Source organism: Convolutriloba macropyga, chromosome 10, assembly GCF_964194025.1.
Source record: "Convolutriloba macropyga chromosome 10, txConMacr16.3, whole genome shotgun sequence".
NCBI classification, from domain to species: Eukaryota; Metazoa; Xenacoelomorpha; order Acoela; family Convolutidae; genus Convolutriloba; species Convolutriloba macropyga.
In genome coordinates this window covers 54,264,508-54,276,649 of record NC_134477.1, presented here as the reverse complement: position 1 = coordinate 54,276,649, position 12,142 = coordinate 54,264,508, and positions in this window count along the sequence as shown.

The window sequence follows — 12,142 nt, the reverse complement described above, 5'->3', positions numbered from 1 at the left end:
TTCGACAGTCATTCTACGTGAGATACCTCTAGATAAAGTAACCCTACCACCCGAACCAAACCATGATGAAGATGTTGACAACAGTATGGCTCGAAGCAAACGCGATTGGAGAATTCCAAACCAGCAATTAAAGAATGCATGTCTTAACAAATGCCAAAAGATTGAAGCTGCGGGACTTTCATGTGGCGACCAACGCTGAAAATTTCTTAAAACACACTGTGGTTGCGAGTCTTTAGCGAACAGGTGTTTATGGTCATCTCTCTCATCCGCTAAAGGATCTAATTCGGAAAACTACAAATTATTGTAAAATTGCAAATTATTCTAAAAGTAGCAATTCTGGTTAAAGATGGATTTCGAAAGTCATTCTACGTGAGATACCTCTAGAGAAAGTAACCCTTCCAACCGAACCAATCCTTGATGAAGACGTTGACAACAGTATGGCTCGAAGCAAACGCGATTGGAGAATTCCAAACCAGCAATTAAAGAATGCATGTCTTAAGAAATGCCAAAAGGTTGAAGCTGCGGGATTTTCATGTGGCGACTAACTCTGAAAATTTATTGAAACGCACAGTGGTTGCGAGTCTTTAGCGAACAGTTGTCTATGGTCATCTCTCTCATCCGCTAATTGATCTAATTCGGAAAACTGCAAATTATTGTAAAATTGCAAATTATTCTAAAAGTAGCAATTCTGGTTAAAGATGGATTTCGACAGTCATTCTACGTGAGATACCTCTAGAGAAAGTAACCCTTCCACCCGAACCAATCCATGATGAAGACGTTGACAACAGTATGGCTCGAAGCAAACGCGTTTGGAGAATTCCAAACCAGCAATTAAAGAACGCATGTTTTAACAAATGTCAAAAGATTGAAGACGCCGGATTTTTATTTGGTGACAAACTCTGAAAATTTATTAAAACGCACAGTGCTGGCGAGTCTTTAGCAAACAGGTGTCTATGGTCATCACTCTCATCCGCTAATGGATCTAATTTGGAAAACGGCAGATTAATCTAAATTTAGCAATTCTGGTTAAAGATGGATTTCGACAGTCATTCTGCGTGAGATACCTCTAGATAAAATAACCCTACAAGCCAAACCAATCCATGATGAAGATGTTGACAATAGTATAGCTCGAAGCAAACGCGATTGGAGAATTCCAAACCAGCAATTAAAAAATGCATGTCTTAACAAATGTCAAGAGATTGAAGCTGTCGGATTTTCATGTGGGGACCAAGGCTGAAAATTTATTAAAGCGCACAGTGGTTGCGAGCCTTTAGTGATCAGGCGTCTATGGTCATCTCTCTCATCCGCTAATGGATCTAATTTGGAAAACGGCAGACTATTCTAAAATTAGCAATTCTGGTTAAAGATGGATTTCGACAGTCATTCTACGTGAGATACCTCTAGATAAAGTAACCCTACCACCCGAACCAAACCATGATGAAGATGTTGACAATAGTATGGTTCGAAGCAAACGCGTTTTGAGAATTCCAAACAAACAATTAAAGAATGCATGTCTTAACAAATGTCAAAAGATTGAAGCTGCGGGATTTTCATGTGGCGACCAACGCTGGAAATTTATTAAAACGCACAGTGGTTGCGAGTCTTTAGCGAACAGGTGTCTATGGTCATCTCTCTCATCCGCTAATGGATCTAATTTGGAAAATGGCAGATTATTCTAAAATTAGCATTTCTGGTTAAAGATGGATTTCCACAGTCATTCTACGTGAGATACCTCTAGATAAAGTAACCCTACCACCCGAAGCAAACCATGATGAAGATGTTGACAATAGTATGGTTCAAAGCAAACGCGATTGGAGAATTCCAAACAACCAAATAAAGAATGCATTTCTTTAAAAATGTCAAAAGATTGAAGCTGCGGAATTTTTATGTAGTGACAAACGCTCAAAATTTTTTAAAACGCACAGCGGTTGCGAGACTTTAGCAAACAGGTGTCTAGAGTCATCTCTCTCATCTGCTATGGGATCTAATTTGGAAAACGGCAAATTATTCTAAAATTAGCAATTCTGGTTAAAGATGGATTTCGACAGTCATTCTACATGAGATACCTCTAGATAAAGTAACCCTACCACCCGAATCAATCCATGATGAAGATGTTGACAATAGTATGGCTCGAAGCAAACGCGATTGGAGAATTCCAAACAACCAATTAAAGAAAGCATGTCTTAACAAATGTCAAAAGACTGAAACTGGGGAATTTTTATGTGGTGACAAACGCTGAAAATTTATTAAAACGCACAGTGGTTGCGAGTCTTCAGCGACCAGGTGTCTATGGTCATCTCTCTCATCCGCTAATGGATCTAATTTGGAAAATGGCAAATTATTCTAAAATTAGCAATTCTGGTTAAAGATGGATTTCGACAGTCATTCTACGTGAGATACATCTAGATAAATTAACCCTACGAACCAAACCAATCCATGATAAAGATGTTGACAATAGTACGGCTCGAAGCAAACGCGATTGGAGAATTCCAAACAACCAAATAAAGAATGCATTTCTTTAAAAATTTCAAAAGATTGAAGCTGCGGAATTTTTATGTAGTGACAAACGCTCAAAATTTTTTAAAACGCACAGCGGTTGCGAGACTTTAGCAAACAGGTGTCTAGAGTCATCTCTCTCATCTGCTATGGGATCTAATTTGGAAAACGGCAAATTATTCTAAAATTAGCAATTCTGGTTAAAGATGGATTTCGACAGTCATTCTACATGAGATACCTCTAGATAAAGTAATCCTACCACCCGAATCAATCCATGATGAAGATGTTGACAATAGTATGGCTCGAAGCAAACGCGATTGGAGAATTCCAAACAACCAATTAAAGAAAGCATGTCTTAACAAATGTCAAAAGACTGAAACTGCGGAATTTTTTTGTGGTGACAAAGGCTGAAAATTTATTAAAACGCACAGTGGTTGCGAGTCTTCAGCGACCAGGTGTCTATGGTCATCTCTCTCATCCGCTAATGGATCTAATTTGGAGAATGGCAATTTATTCTAAAATTAGCAGTTCTGGTTAAAGATGGATTTCGACAGTCATTCTACGTGAGATACATCTAGATAATTTAACCCTACGAACCAAACCAATCCATGATAAAGATGTTGACAATAGTACGGCTCGAAGCAAACGCGATTGGAGAATGCCAAACAACCAATTAAAGAATGCATGTCCTAACAAATGTCAAAAATGTGAAGCTGCGGTATTTTTATGTGGTGACAAACGCTAAAAATTTATTAAAACTTACAGTGGATGCTAGTTTTTAGCAAACAGGCGTCTATGGTCATCTCTCTCATCCGCTAATGGATCTAATTTAGAAAACGGTAAATTTTTCTAAAATGGCAAATTATTCTAAAATTAGCAATTCTGGTTAAAGATGGATTTCGACAATCATTCTACGTGAGAAACCTCTAGATAATGTAACCCTAACACCCGAACCAAACCATGATGAAGATGTTGACAATAGTATGGCTCGAAGCAAACGCTATTGGACAATTCCAAACAACCAAATAAAGAATGCATGTCTTAACAATTGTCAAAAGATTAAGGCCGCGGGATTTTTATGTGGTGACAAACGCTGAAAATTTAATAAAACGCACAGTGGTTGCGAGTCTTTGGCAAACAGCTGTCTATGGTCATCTCTCTCATCCGCTAACGGATCTAATTTGGAAAACGGCAAATTTTTCTAAAATGGCAAATTATTCTAAAATTAGCAATTCTGGTTAAAGATGGATTTCGACAATCATTCTACGTGAGAAACCTCTAGATAATGTAACCCTAACACCCGAACCAAACCATGATGAAGATGTTGACAATAGTATGGCTCGAAGCAAACGCTATTGGACAATTCCAAACAACCAAATAAAGAATGCATGTCTTAACAATTGTCAAAAGATTAAGGCCGCGGGATTTTTATGTGGTGACAAACGCTGAAAATTTAATAAAACGCACAGTGGTTGCGAGTCTTTGGCAAACAGCTGTCTATGGTCATCTCTCTCATCCGCTAACGGATCTAATTTGGAAAACGGCAAATTATTCTAAAATGGCAAATTATTCTTAAATCAGCAATTGTGGTTAAATATGGATTTCGACAGTCATTCTACGTGAGGTACCTCTAGATAATGTAACCCTACCACCCGAACCAAACCATGATGAAGATGTTGACAATATTATGGCTCGAAGCAAACGCTATTGGACAATTCCAAACAACCAAATAAAGAATGCATGTCTTAACAAATGTCAAAAGATTAAGGCCGCGGGATTTTTATGTGGCGACAAACTCTGAAAGTTTACTAAAACGCACAGTGGTTGCGAGTCTTTGGCAAACAGGTGTCTATGGTCATCTCTCTCATCCGCTAACGGATCTAATTTGGAAAACGGCAAATTATTCTAAAATGGCAAATCATTCTAAATTCAGCAATTCTGGCTACAGATAGAAATTCGATAGTCATTATACGTGAGGTACCTCTAGAAAAAGTAACCCTTCCACCCGAACCAATCCATGATGAAGACGTTGACAACAGTATGGCTCGAAGCAAACGCGATTGGAGAATTCCAAACAACCAAAGAAAGAATGCATGTCCTAACAAATGTCAAAAGATTGAAGCTGCGGGATTTTTACGTGGTGACCAACGGTAGAAATTTATTAAGACGCAGAGTAATTGCGAGACTTTAGCAAACAAGTGTCTAAAGTCATCTCTCTCATCCGCTAATGGATCTAATTCGGAATTCGACAAATTATTCTAAAATGGCAAATCATTCTAAAATCAGCAGTTCTGGCTACAGATAGAAATTCGATAGTCATTATACGTGAGGTACCTCTAGAAAAAGTAACCCTATGCCCAAATCAATTTACGATAACGACTTTGATAATAGTATGGCTCAAAGCAAACGCGATGGGAGAATTCCAAACAAACAATTAAAGAATGCATGGCTAAACAAATGTCAAAGATTGATTCTGCGGGATTTTCATGTGGTGACAAACGCTGAAAACTTTATTTTAAGACGTGCAGTGATTGCAAGTTTTTAGCAAACAAGTGTATATGGTCATCGCTATCATCCACTGAGGGGTCTAATTCGGAAATTGGCAAATCATTCTAGAATGACAAATCATTCTAAAATCAGCATTTCTGGCTACAGATAGTAATTCGATAGTCATTATACGTGATATACCTCTAGATGAAGTAACCTTACCTCTCAAACCAATCCATGATGAAGATGTTGACAATAGTATGGCTCGAAGCAAACGCGATTGGAGAATTCCAAACAACCAAATAAAGAATGTATGTCTGAACAAATGTCAAAAGATTGAAGCTGCGGGATTTTTTTGTGGTGACAAACGCTGGAAATTTTTTAAACGCACAGTGGTTGCGAGTCCTTAGCAAACAGGTGTCAATGGTCATCTCTCTCATCCGCTTATGGATCTAATTTGGAAAACGGCAAATTATTCTAAAATTAGCAATTCTGGTTAAAGATGGATTCCGACAGTCATTCTACGTGAGATACTTTCTAAAAAAAGTAACCCTATCACCCAAACCAATCCATGATAAAGATGTTGACAATAGTATGGTTCAACGCAAACGCGATTGTAGAATGCCAAACAATCAATTCAAGAATGCATGGCTAACAAATGTCAAAAGATTGAGGCTGCAGGAACTTTATGTGGTGACAGACCCTGGAGATTTTATGACAAAAAATGTCGTTTCCCTTACATATCTCAGTCTATGTAGGAAGATCGACAATGTTTTGGCTCAAAAGAACCTACTGTTCAAATTGAACAAAAAACAACAATGGAATAACCACAAACGGAGCAAAGGTAAGAGTCAACTAAAACTGCTATGATGTGATGTAAAATGAGAAAATTTAGCTTGAATTTTTTATGCAGCGATGTTTTGAAACTAAGTAATATACACGTTGTGGTACACAAGGTAAAGATGCATCAAATATATTTACCTTGATCTGTTAAAGCATGATATACTCCTACGATATTTTGCCTCAGTTTGAAGGGGATTTGTTCATATCCCCCACTTTTACTTCATTTCGTTCTTCACTTAATCTTAATCAATTTCAGTTGATCTTCTAACCCTCTAATTTCGGGTCCGAAGTAAAATCAGTGGAAACGTAGCTGTTCTCCAAGCTAAACTCTCGAATGGATTCACACTGGGTTTCAATATCTAATTTACTAATCTGAGAACTCAAGTCTCGGATTTGAATACCGATTCGTACCGCTAGTCTAACTTATCTATTTTGGAGAGCATTGGCAATACAATTGCTAATCCGTTTCACGAAACATCACACGACATTGTCAGCACCTAAAGAACGCGCTATCTTCGGAATTTAAATTTTCTGGGAAAGACCCATCCTGGGAACCCATTGAGAAGGAAACGACGGCCAATTACTCAAAATTTTTTGATCTTTGCTTAAGATGGAGTTTCGAAAGACATTTGACGTGAGGTACCTCCAAAAAAGTAATCCTACCACCCGAATCAATCCATAATGAATATGTTGACAATAGCATGGCTCGAAGCAAACGCGATTGGAGAGTTCCAAACAACCAAATAATGAATGCATGTCTTAACAAATGTCAAAAGATTGAAGCTGCGGGATTTTTATGTGGTGACCAACGGTGGAAATTTATTAAAATGGACAGTGGTTGCGAGACTTTAGCAAACAGGTATCTAGAGTCATCTCTCTCATCCGCTATTGGATCTAATTTCGAAAGCGGCCAATTATTCTAAAATTAGCACTTCTGGTTAAAGACGGATTTCGACAGTCATTCTACGTGAGATACCTCTAGGTTAAGTTAACCCTACCACCCGAACCAATTCAAGATGAAGATGTTGGTAATAGTATGGCTCGAAGCAAACTTGATTGGACAATTCCAAACAACCAAATAAAGAATGCATGTCTTAACAAATGTCAAAAGATTGAAGCTGCGGAATTTTGATGTGGTGACCAAAAGTGGAAATTCAATAAAATGCACAGTGATTGCGAGAACTCCTCAATTCTCAGAATTGAATACGGATTCGTACAGCTAATCTAAATTATCTATTTTGGACAGCATTAACAATACAATTGCTAATCTGTTTCACGAGACATCACAAGGCGCCGTCCGCACAATGAAAAAAAGCGCTATCTTCGTAAATTTAGTTTTCTGGGAAAGACCCATCCTGGAACCCCCACTGAGAAGCAAGAGATATCGAATTTTTCTTAAATTTGCAATCTTGGCTAAAGAGGGAATTTCGAAAGACATTTTACGAGAGGTAACTCCAAAAAACCCCTACCAGCCGAACCAATCTATGAGGAAGATCTTGATAATAGTATGGCTCGAAGCAACTGCGATTGGAGAATTCCAAACAACCAATTAAGGATTTCATGTCTTAACAAATGTCAAAAGATTGAAGCTGCGTGATTTATATGTGGTGACAAACGCTGAAAATTTTTTAAAACTCAAAGTGGTTGCGAGTCTTTAGCAAACAGGTGTCCATGGTCATCTCTCTCGTCCGCTAATGGATCTAATCTGGATAACGGCAGACAATTCTAAAATTAGAAATTCTTGTTAAAGATGGATTTCGACACTCAATCTACGTGAGATACCTCTAGATAATATAACCCTACCACCCAACCAATCCATGATGAAGATGTTGATAATAGTATGGCTCGAAGCAAACGCGATTGGAGAATTCCAAACAACCAATTTAAGAATGCATGTCTTAACAATGCATATTTTGACCTTGATCTGTTCAAGCATGATATACTCATGACTGCTATTTTTTTACTTTGTGATATTTTACCTCCATCTGAAAGGGATTTGTTCATGTCATCCACTCTTACTCCATTTCATTCTTCACTTAATCTTAATCATATTTACTCGTTCTTCTAACCCTCTAATTTTGAGTCCGACGTAAAATCAGCGGAAACGTAGCTGTTCTCCAAGCTAAATTCTCGAAGTGGAATTGCAACGGGTTTCCATATATAATTTAATAATCTGAGAACTCAATTCTCAGAATTGAATACGGATTCGTACAGCTAATCTAAATTATCTATTTTGGACAGCATTAACAATACAATTTGTAATCCGTTTCACGAGACATGACAAGGCGCAGTCCGCACCTGAAAAACGCGCTATCTTCGGAATTGAGTTTTCTGGGAAAGACCCACCCTGGAACCCCCACTGAGAAGGAAGAGATTTCAAATTTTTCTTAAATTTGCAATCTTGGCTAAAGAGGGAATTTCGAAAGACATTTTACGAGAGGTAACTCCAAAAAAACCTACCAGCCAAACCAATCTATGAGGAAGATCCTGATAATAGTATGGCTCAAAGCAAAGTTGATCGCAGAATTCGAAACAAACAATTAAAAAATGCATGGCTAAAAAAGTCAAAAGGTAGAGGCTGGTCACAGACGCTGGAAATTTACTAAGACGTACAGTGGTTGCGAGTCTTTAGCAGACAGGTGTCTATGGTCATCTCTCTCATCCGCTATTGGATCTAACTTGGAAAGCGGTAAATTATTCTAACATTAGCAATTCTGGTTAAAGATGAATTTCGATAGTCATTCTACGTAAGATACCTCTAGATAAAGTAACCCTACCATCCGAACCAATCTACGAGGAAGGCGTTGATAATAGTATGGCTCAAAACAAAAGCGATCACATTATTTAAAACAAACAATTAAAGAATGCATGGCTAAACAAATGTAAAAAAAATGAGGCTGCAGGAATTTATGTGTTGACACAAACTGGAAATCTTGTGACAATGAAGCCGTTTACCATACATATCTCAGTCTAGGTAGGAAGGTCGAGGAACTTTGGGCTCAAAAGAACCTATTGTTAAAACTGACCAAATAACCACAAAGGAATTATGGGATATTTTTCACGTCTTTACCAAACAAAGACACAAGGCTTTCAACCGTTACATTTTTCTGACGAGAAAACAACTAAAAAGTAACCAATAAGTTTTACGGATGCTTGCAGAAACGGTTTCTAACTTCTGATCTTGGCAGCTACGAAGAATCGACTATACGAGACGTATCCATGAAAATTATACAAGATAGGGAAACTCAACGGGTACGAACCAAAAGAAACACGAACCCCTAAGAAAGCGCCAGAAATTGACATCAATGTAAAAATGGACAAACAAATGCACTTTAGAACTTCGGGATCTCCTGCATTCACAGTATCCACTTCAGACATTAACCCTTCAGTCAACAACTTGCAAAAATCTTGGAACAATCCCAGGACGAACACAAATAAAATTAAGCCGTCTCTCTGCCGCAACTGTCGTTATAATTGGTCTATTTGACATCGCCAAAAATGTCCAGCACTAAGAAACACTTGCAAAAATTGTGGCATCAACAATCACTTTGCAAAAGTTTGTTGTAAACCATAAAAAAGTTTGAAAACAAAACCTAGAGTTAACAAAGTAGCAGACATAAAATCTGAAGCACCCACAGCTGGAGAATCTTCATCGATAGAGAAACAAGTCCGTCAAATAGACAAAACTATAAAAAAAGAGTAATCATTACGATGCAAACTATGACTCTGACTACGATTAACAAAAAATCAACTGCTTAGCAGTCTTCACATATGACCAAAAATTTAGGAAAGAATAATCAGTCGTTGTGCAAGTACAGTTCGCGCAACATAGAAATTAAAGCACTAGTGGACTCTACCTGTACAATCATCCCTAAAAATCTTTCAAATGCAGTTGTTGTGAACAACAAAGATAGCTACGGCAGAAAACCGTCGGGACTGCAAGGCTTAAAAACATTCTCAAATGACATAATCAAGACAGTTGGTGTCATTTACAATATAGTAAAAAGCAATGACTGGTTGGCTGAAGATTCTAAAGTTACAGTCGAAGAAGTCTGCCGTCGGCCAACCATTGGACGCGATCTGTTCCCTTATCTCGGACTCTCTTCAAATGAATTAAAACAAATAATGAAAGTTAATCAAAATCAATTTCCAATCAAACAAAAATTAGCACTCGTCTTTCCAGCTCTCACCTCCTGCAATGGTAAATCTCTCAACTACACTGTCCAAACAATATTTCATAAAAATTTTGCTCCAGATTATCAGATACGTAGAGGAATACCAATTAACCTTCAACCATTAGTAAATGCGGAACTTCAAAAAATAATAGAAAAAAACACATCATAAAACTTAATAGTTGTTCTGATAACAAGTTACATCTCTAATCGTTATTACTGATTAACGAGATAAAACTTTAAAACTAGCCTTGGACTCTAAAATTCTAAACAAATTCATTTATGAAAATAAATATCAGATGCCTAATTTTGAAAATTTAAAAGACACCGTTTAAAAAAATATTAACGTAAATGCATCAAATGGGACAGCAGGTATTACTACACTTGATATTGATTACATTTATTTGCAGTTAATTGGATATATACCCAGAAACTTTAGTATAATAAGCGGCAAATGTACAGGAACATATCGTTTTGTTACTATATTCTACGGCCAAACTGGCATGCCAACAGCATTTCAAAAAGTGATGATGGACTACACTCTAATTGGACTTAAAAACACACATTGTTTTCTTGATGAAGTAAAAATCACTAGTAAAAGGTCTCAAGAGGATCACCTAAAATTAGTCTATCAATGTCTTTAAAAAAAACTTGATGAATATACTCTTAGAATTAACATACTTAAGTGTCATTTTGCCAAAATTTTAATTGCATATTTGGGCTGCAAAATTTAGCAAATCCGCTATCTCTCCAATAGAATCAAAAACTTTGGTAACTCAACTTCTTTCGGCACCGAAAAATCTCAAACAACTACGTTCGTTCCTAGGTTCAGTAAATTATCTGGGAAAAGTCATCACCAATCCTTTATATTTATGCCATCCATTACGACCTACAAAAAGACAAAAACTTGTATAGAACAATGAACTAGAATGGCATTTCCAACACATTATAAATCAAGTAGGAAGTACAATTGAAAACACAGATTATAATCCACATTTGGAAACTCGCATCAAATGCGATGCTTCTCGAGCAGGTTTAGACGCTGCATCAGAACATTGATCACCGACCGCATACAAAATCACTTGCGTCAGGTTCCCTTGACAGCAAGGAGAAGAGGTGTAGTGTTATTGAATAGAACTTTTAGGAGTAATTTGGTCTGTCCAAAACATAAAAAATTATCTGACCGGAAAATCTTTCACTGTCATCACTAACCACCAAATTCGGCATCACCAAACTGCCAATCACAGCACATTAACACGGTAAAAACTACACATTCCATGAATGCAACTAATACATACCAAAAAAGCCATTGCATATAAGTTTTTGCCTTAAATTGCCTTTCAAATAAGTTTCTTCAATCTCTCTCTGCAAACGCAGCACAATTCCACTCCTCTTTCTCAAACATCATGAGCAACACAATTGCATCACCTCCAACTCTTTCTGGACGGATGACATTGTAATCCAACCCAAACTCGGAATTCAACACAATTCGTTCCTCAAATGAGTGACAATAAATATCAAATTTGAAATTTTCCATAGAAGAGGTCTTCGAAAACAACGACCCACAACTTTCCACCAAAGGCTTCGTGGCAGTCCTTACAACGAGAAAAACTGTCCTCAAAGAGGTCCAGTACTGCATCTTACATATTGAGTAACAATGATGTAAGAATGTGAACCATTACATGCATTCATTCTGGCGCGATCTCAAAATTCCGTCAGGATGTGTCTGGGTTGACAAACGGTAGGCGATTCCAAACTCGAATCAAGAAGCGATTCTGGAAGCTGTCCACATTACCCATCCATTGAAACGGGGAATGATTTATTTTTCGCAAAACGGCTTTTGGCAATACATGATCCGAGTGATTCTCAAAAAAGCGGCCAATTGCAAACCTTGAACAGATATAGTTCAGAACTTTAAACCAGGAGTTCCTGCAATAAACTGGAAACCTCAGAAAATTGTTTTCAATGAATAAACTCAAATCTAATTTAGAGGAACATTTAAAACAAAAAAGATCAAGATATAGATTTTCTGGCACCTATTGACCGTTTCTCTAAATATAGAAATGTAGACTTTTTTATAAAGCGAACGGTCCCAATGTTGAAAATTTTTTAGATGAATACTTTCAAATCCATGGAGCACCACG